Source organism: Bubalus bubalis, chromosome 23 (genome assembly GCF_019923935.1).
Source record: "Bubalus bubalis isolate 160015118507 breed Murrah chromosome 23, NDDB_SH_1, whole genome shotgun sequence".
In the NCBI taxonomy this organism is placed as follows: domain Eukaryota; kingdom Metazoa; phylum Chordata; class Mammalia; order Artiodactyla; family Bovidae; genus Bubalus; species Bubalus bubalis.
Window position 1 is genome coordinate 43,847,333 of NC_059179.1, and position 8,252 is coordinate 43,855,584.

At 55.5% G+C, this 8,252-nt stretch overlaps 1 protein-coding gene across 3 annotated transcripts in view; it reads right to left on the reverse strand.

Moving 5' to 3' along the window:
• The window catches only part of CHST15 (carbohydrate sulfotransferase 15), a 79,335-nt gene extending 75,506 nt beyond the window's left edge, over positions 1-3,829 (reverse strand). Inside the window, exon 1 of one of the 3 annotated variants that reach the window (XM_025274179.3) lies at positions 3,613-3,829. The gene's annotated coding sequence lies outside the window, so the exon portion shown is untranslated. Of the gene's footprint in view, positions 1-2,493; positions 2,623-2,874; positions 3,007-3,612 lie in introns of those variants that run through there. The other 2 variants (XM_044935340.2, XM_006080416.4) reach the window with 2 other exon arrangements.
• Between the last annotated feature and the right edge of the window lie 4,423 nt (positions 3,830-8,252).

The window sequence follows — 8,252 nt, forward strand, 5'->3', positions numbered from 1 at the left end:
CATGGTCTGTAGTCCACCAAGCTCCTCTGTCCATGGAATTCTTCACACAAGAATACTGGAGTGGGTTGCCATTTCATTTTCCAAGGGATCTTCCTAACCCATGGATCAAACCCAGGTCTCCTACATTGCAGGCAAATTCTTTACCAACTGAGACAGGAGTTCGTCAGACAGCTATTGAATGGATGCGTGACACACAGCACATGAAGGCTGGCACTTGGCCACAGGCACAGAGGGCGTCCGTCATTCTAGTCCCTCGGCCTGGGGCTGTGGTCTCCATATCCTTATCATGTGTTACACCTCTCTGATGGTGGGACACCCTTCCCAATATGCAAACTCAGGACCAGATGTCAAGCTTCAGACTTCTTGGCAGAGCACCCACTGCCAACCGTCTCCTTTCCCTGTAGAATTTGAGCCCACACTTAAATGTTCAGGCTTGAGAATTTCCTTGAAAATTAACAAGACTTGTCAAGTCAATTTTTCTCCCAGCTGGGTAGAGCTGAGTCAAAGCTGCCCTCTTGGGTAGGGCATGTGCTCACCTGCTCAGGGCAGCCCCGGAGTCTCCCCACCTCTCCCCATCCCCTGGAGCTAGCAGGGATTCACCTGGATGCCAGTGCGCCCGGCAACCTCCAGCCAGGTCCTAGGTGGCCTTGGACACCCACGGTCTAATCACAGCCCAGCTCTAACCTAAGGCACCCACTAGAGCAGGTTCCAAGAGCCTGGGGTTCCTGTGGACCAGATGGTTAACTTGGGGCTTCTCTTCTGCACCTTCTCCAGACACCAAATAAGCAAAGTCCACTTCCCAACCTCTCCCAAACTTTCCTGCAAACACTGCCTCTTCCACACACTGGGATTAATCTTCTCTTCTTCAGGCCAGTGGGAAAACCAAACACCTCCCTTCTCCTGGCCACAGGCAACAGCAACAGAAAAGAAGGAAGGTGCAGACACAGAGGCCTCACAGCGGCCACCATGACAGTGTTGGGACCTCTGGCCATCTGATTGTCAAAGAACAGCAAGGCAGGCAGGGGATCCACTCTGGACAAATCAGCCTCTCCATCCTGCCTCCAAACACAAGGTCCTGGATGAATTAATCCTGCTCACTGCAGTCATGCAACACCCGAGAAAGAACACAAAAACACTGCTGAATTTCCTTCCAAGGGCCAGGGAGCTGGACCTGGAAGGGGGAGAAGAGCCCCCTGCAGCTCCACTTCTGGCTCACTTGGGCACCTATGCACTGAGAGAGCCTGGCAAGCCGCTTCACCTGCTGGCTCAGTTCCCCCAGCCAGCAGGAGGCAGGACATTCTCCTGGAAATCTTTCAGGAGCGTTAGAGAGAAAAACCTATTTGATTAAACCCATTTGAAAAACCTATTTGATTAAAAACTACCTAGCAGCAGCAGTTAAAAGGCATTTTATTCCCATGCTATTTTAAACAAAATCATATATGATTTGTATGCTAAGATATCCGGATTCAACATGCTGTTGGTAAAATTAACAAGAACCATGTTCTGGAAGGGAGGGCTCCTGATTTTGCCACTGGGGGAAGGGGAGTAGGAAAGTTGGACATGGAAAATGCTGTGGGGGGTGGGGGGGGTGGGCAGGGGTGGGGGCAGTTCTAGAGGAACTTGGGGCAAATCTCCAGGCCTCAGTTTCCCCCCGGGCGCCTCAGGAGGTGCGCCCCCGGACTGCCTTTCTGCTCCATCACCTGGTGGATGTCCTTCTAGAACCGCAGCTGATAAGATCTGGGGCCCTGCAAACCCCTTGGCTCAGCCTCACAAGACAGCGCGCCACATCCCTTCGCGGGGCGTCCTGGGGCTTCCTAGAGATATAACTTCATTCCCCCAAACTCCGTGCCATCAACTCACCCAACATGAAAGCAGCAAGGGCTTCGGGGAATAGGAAAACGGACCGGGGGCGGGGAAGCTGGGCTCAGCCCCAGGCTTTATCGCCTCCTTCTCGAACCTCCCTACTCCAGGCGCGGACGTCCAGCTGCCAACAGCCAGCCCCCGAGCCCCAGCCTTCAGTCTGTACCCGCCGCTCCAGCCCCCGCGGGCCGACCCGGGCTGCGGGGCGGACGGGCAACGTGGGGCCAGGACCGCGACGGGGCGGTCAAGCAGCCGCGCCCAGGACCCTGGCGGCTCCGAATCCTAAACACACACGCACACACACGCGCGCACGCCGGCCAATCCTTTCGCCCAGAGGAGTCGGAAGGCGCTTTCACAGTGCTTCATTCATTCTCCCAAAGGCGAGGTTCGCTTCTCCCGGGCGCCTCCATCCCGTGATCTTAGGAGGACTCCAAGGGGGCCACCTGCGCCACGACCCGTCCCCCATCAGCCCACGGCCGCCGAGTCCTCTACACCCGCACCTATAGCCCAACAGACTCGCGCTCCATCCCAGTCGGCGGCGTCGCCCCCTCGCAGGGGCTGATGCCACCCCGGCTCCCCGCAGCTCCGTCGCCCCGCAGCCCCCGCCGCCCCTCAGCGCCGCTCGGCTCAGACCTGCAGCGTTCGGATCGCCGCGCCCAGGCCGGCTGGGGACGCCGCCGCCGCCTCCGCCACCGCCGGGAAGCGCCGGCTCCTCCCGAGTCACACCGCCTCCGGAGCTGCGGCGGGGCGCTGGGAGGGGACAGGGGGCGGAGGGCCCGGAGGAAGAAGGCGGGGAGCAAAAGTTCAGGCCGCTCCGGGCCTCGCCGCGCCCCGGTCTCCTCCCAGGCCCGCCCACGCGGTCCCCCTCCCGGAACCCGGTCCCACGGGCTTCCGCGCCTGGGATCCCCCACCCCACGCCTCCCCGCCCCGGGCGGCCGCGGGATTGGAGCCTGGGCAGGAAGGTGGCCCCGAACCCGAGTCAGGGAGAGAGTGGCGGATAGCAAACACACCAACCTGCCCCGGGCCGCGCCTGGAAACTTCCCCGAAGTGCGCCGCGGAGCGGAGCGCCTGGCTGGGGAATCCCTACCCCCACCTTCACCCCACGCGCGCTCCTAGGGAGAAAGCACCGATCGGTCGGTCAGTCGGTCCTCCGCCTGCAGAGCGCGCCCCTCGCACCCCCATTCCGACTCCTGGGGCCGTTCTCCTGGACAGCCGGCCTGTGCGTGCCCAGAGGCAGCTGTCCGCAGCGCCACCACCCCGCCGCCGAGTCCCCGGTCCCGGAGCTCCGATCGCATTCTCCCTAGCGGGAGAGGGGGGCGTGCGAGCCCTTGGCGCCGCCGCCGCCGCCGAGCAGCCCTTCCCGCAGGGTCCCCGGCGCACGGGGCGCCCAGAGCGCGGCCGGGATCGGCGGCGAGGGGACGCCCTCCGCTGGAGACGGCGATTGCCTCGGTGAGGCTGGGCCGAGGGTCGCGGGGCCCAAACCTGCCTCGGCTCTGCGCGCGCTCGCAAGTTCATTGTCTGCCTGGGCCGTCGTCGCCTCCGCCGCCGCCTCCGCCGCCACCGCCACCGCGCGGAGAGCGCCGCGGGGAGTGAGGCTGCGCGCAGCCTCGGCCGGCCCGGACTCCCTACGCCCAGCCCGGGCCGACCCCGGCGCTGCCCGGCCGGAACGCGGAGGGGCGCCGGAGCTCGGGGCCAGACACCCACCCGCCGCCTGTGGCCGCCCCCGCGCGGCGCCTGGCACCCAACTTGTACCTGAGAAGCCGGAGTCCAGCCTGGGGGCGGCGGGGGCAGCCCAGCCTCTGCGGCTCCGGCTCCGCGGGAGCGCGCCTAGCCCCGCGCCCGGAGCCCGGCATGCGGGGCGCGTCAACCTGACTCCCCGAGCACAGGGAGGAAAAGTTTTGGGAGTGACGTGCAGATGGCGAATGAAACATCCGAAGAGAACCCGCCCCCCCGCCCCATGTCGCGCGGACACACATCAGCTTGGGTCTGGAATGTGAGACCAAGGCGTGCGCGCCGAGCGGGGGGTTTGGTTCCCGCCCCCTCCCGTTCCAAGTCAACACGGCATGTGCGCTGCGGTGATTCCGAATAGAGAGCAAACCGAAACCCCTCAAGTCTGCCAGTGACACCCTGCCAGAGACATTTTTTTTAACGAACTTGGTGGTCTGGAGCCAGTCCGTGCATTGATATTCAAGGCCACGGCGCTGGTGGGTTCTAAGCCCTCTGTTGTGGTTTTGCATCTGGAGACCGCTCTCTCGGGCTCTTCGGCCCAGCCTGCTTGCTTTCACCGAGAAGGAAGGTTCAGCGGGACCCCGAGCCCGCCCTCCACCCCCCCGCCCCCCCCACCCCGAGCAGTGGCCCCGGGCGCGGCTGCTCCAGGAAACCACCGGGCTGACTGAGGTCAAGGAAGTGCCGCACCCGTGGTCGACCTGGAGACTCTCCACCGAAGATAAACCAGTTGAAGAAAACACTTTGAATTCGGAAAGACTCAAGCCCAGCCTCTCAGAAAACAGGTCTAAGGGGCAGGAAAAAAAAAAAAAAAAAAACTCCTTGTCTTCGGTCACATAGCCTTTTGCCGGCCGAGTCCCCTTGACCACAGTCCAGCATCTTGTCCTAGGAGCGACCAGAAGTGGGGCTGAAAATTCTCCGTGTCAAGTGCTGACACACCGCTGAGGGATGCGTCCTGAGGGTACCTTCCCCCCGCCCCCCACCCTTTCCTCTCTTTCTGGAAAAACATGATTTTTATTGCCTGAGGCTCCTCTCACCCTCAGAAACTGTAGCCCACCCTGAGGTCATAAACTTCTGCTCAGCATCCATGGCAACTAACGCGGGGGTCACAATCAGAGGATTATAACTGCAGATGTGAAGCTGGGATGAGAGGGGAATTCTTCAAAACGGTATCTTGTTTTCCTGCAAATAATGCCTCTTACATAAAATCTATGGAGAGATTAATGCAGCAAAGAGACCAGCCTTAGAATCTCAGACTAGATTGCTTTTTCCATATAGACTCCACTTGGTGGGTTTTGTTCATTATTATTATTTTTTTTAAACAAAAAGCTTTTTCTGAAAATACAATGAGCTGCTTTTTGCAGGGTTCACAATTCCCAATAGATGATGATGCCATTTTTCAAGGTCTTACACACGTTGTGGCTTTGGGGCTTATTTATTAGCTCCCAAGAAAAGCCTGCCTTTCAGTGAGGTTTATATACTCAAGTAATTGCGGGGGGTGGGGGGACACAGAGCAGGGTGCTGTTAAAGAAGGTTGGTTGTGCATGCATCTGCAAGGAAGGCCCTGGGCCAGGCAGCTGTCAGACCAGAGTGTGCAATGGGTTTAAACAAACACAGGGAAGGTTCTGTGGAAACACCCAGAAGGAAATCCCCTCCTGTAAGGGTATGTGGAACATTATTCCACGGCCACACATACCTCCGTCTTTCCTCTCCTCCTTCCAAGTAAACACATCTCTCTGTTGTGTAGATGGCTCAGGGCCCACCCAGGTCACTTTCAAATTCAGGTGTCAGAAATCACGGTTGACATGGAGCAAATTGTTTCTAAGTATAGTCATGCTGCTGCTTTGATACAGATTCCACCAGGGACTTTCTAAAGGTATTTATACACGTGCCTGAGATTAACTGGAGTTTTTCCTCTCAACTTTAATTTCAAAAAAAAAAAAAATCACTCAAGAGTTGCCCTTGAGTCTGTTACTCTGGAGAGCTGAGAGAACACCCAAATACCATACGTGTGCGCATGAATGGATGGATGGACAGACGGATACGTGTCTGTGCGAGAGGCTGGTGCATCACTTCGGCAACTAGTGAGTGAAAAAAAAATGTAATTTAAGAAAACAAATGTCTCTTCCCCAGATGCACACTTAGGCCTCCACAATTCTGGAATTAAATTGTCTGAGTTCAACCCCTACTGCTGACACTGACTAGCTGAGGGACACTGGACAAGTCACTTCTTTCTTCGCCTCTGTCTGGGGCCTTTAACAGCCCCTACATGCAGTAAGTTGAATTATTGACCGCATGCAGGTTCTTACACTTCCATATCCTGTCACAGCGTCATAGTTCATGGAACATGCTTCCCTATCCCTTGAGCTTGGACTTAGCCACATGATTCTCCTTAGACAATGAGATTGTGAAGAATGTGGCTGAATCAGAGGCTCGACGTGTGTTGCAGGCCTGGGCTGGCTCTCTTGTGCTTTGAATCCTTAATGAGAACAACACCAACACATCCTGAGAAGCCGCTGCTGCTTCCAGCAGGGCTCTAAACTAAACACACGTGGAGCAGACCCAACTCAACTTGCAGCCTGGAGCCAAGTGATTCCCCCACACAACTGGAATTCGCACTGCCTCAGCTGACCTATAAACACATGAACAAGGGGGAAACGCGTGTTACAAGGTGTATGTTGGAGTTTTGTTACACAGCATTATCGTGGCAGTAGCTGACTGATGCATGCCCTCAGTGGGCTGGTGTGAAGATTCATGACTCAGTAACTGAGAAACACCAAACACAATTCTTAGACCCTAGTTAGAGCTCAGGGACGTTAGCTATTATCAGTAATCAGTGCTATGGAAAGTGGCTTTGCATGTAACAGTCACATGAGAACTGTTATTCAATTGGTTAATTGAATTCATGAACAAATATTAGTTGAGTAAAGATTCTATGAGACAGTGCACGCACATCAGAAAACTGGAAGACCAAGGACCTGCCATGATCCCCAAATTACATTCATTCACTCATTCATTCATTCATCTGGCAGACATTCCCTGAACCCTTACTGTGGGCCACACACTGGCATGAAGGTGGGAGCTACTAAGACGGTTAAGTCTCCACGCCCTCCTAAGAATGCAGACCTACAGCACCCTACCATGTGACATACCCCACGAAGCATTCCCCCTGTGCTATATCATTTGCCCTTCACAACAGCCTCGTGAGCCACTATTATTGAATCCCCATTTTTCAGGTGAGGAGACTGGGGCTCAGAAACAAAGCCACACAGGCAAAGACCAAAGGCCTCTCTATGCCTTCAGTGTGCACTAGTGTCAGTGAATTCAAGCTCACGGCGGGCACACCCATCAGGTAAGCGCAGTGAGAGCAGAGGAAAGAGGTGGACACAGCTGTGTCAGTCTCCTGGCCTTGTGCGTGTGAGTTGCTCAGGAAATATTGAGGCTCGGAGACCCAGGTTCTGCTTCTGCCATCAGCTGTCTGTAAGACCTTGAGCCCCTCTCTCACTCTCTTTCCCCACCTGGAGGGAGGAAGGACCTTGAACACTGCAGCTCTGGGATCTTATAACGCTGCTGATACAAGAGGCATGGCTGTTGGAAGTTCATTTTAAAGGAATAAAGTGATGGGAATCACAATTCCAGGAACTGGCCCAACAACTTGAAAATGGAAAGAACAGACCACTTGGGAAAGGAGACAAGGTCAGGCCATGGGCACTGCTCATTACAAGCCCCTACTCAACAGCCACAACGCTGCTTTCGGTCACTGCACTATAGAAGCGTGGAGACCAGAGCGTTTGGGGTCTCCCCAGACCCTCCTATCAGAATGGATGCTCCTTTTATTTTTAAATATTTATTCAATTTTAAATTTGGCTGCAGCGGGTCTTAGTTGTGGCATGTGGGATCTTTGCTCTTCATTGGAGCATGAGGATCTTAGTCTCGGCACAAGGGATCTGGTTCCCTGAACAGGGATCGAACCCAGCCCCCTGCATTGGGAGCGCAGAGTCTTAGCCACTGGACCACCAGGGAAGTCCCAGGAATGTCCCCTTTTATATGTCAGAGGACTTACTTATCCCCTTAATTTTCAGTTAACGCTTTAGCAGAGCCTGGTATACTTTATTCCCAAATGTGAGGCTCTTTGCACAGGGACAGCCTGGGGAGGGGAGGGCGGGCACGGGGCGGGAAGCTACTGGAGTCAGAGTTCCTGCGCTGGGGAGAGCCACCCCTGGGGACGATGGGGGTCCCTGGGCCTCAGTGCACCAGCTCTCAAATTTGTTTCGGTGGACGTGGCTTCAGCTCTCTGCCACCGGTAACGACCTGCCTCCAGCCCTGTGACTTTGACGAATTTAGACTGCTCGGTAACCTGAAGTGCATTTCAATTTCATAAATTTAAAAATACTCCGGTTAGACAGATCCCTTGTGCAGTAATGCATCCATTAAGTGCACTTTAAGCCAATTTTGGTATGCTAATCCATCACAAATCGACGTGAAATTTAGGTTCTTGTGAAAATTTCCTACACTCGATCCAAAACCTCAACTGGACTTAGGATAATAGCAAATACCTTAAAGCTGTGGACTTCAACTCTGTTTCAAAACTTCAGTGAAGAAAGCAACAGGCCAGTTTTAAACAAACACCAGAACAGGTGTATTTACATAAGAGCTGCCTATTCTAA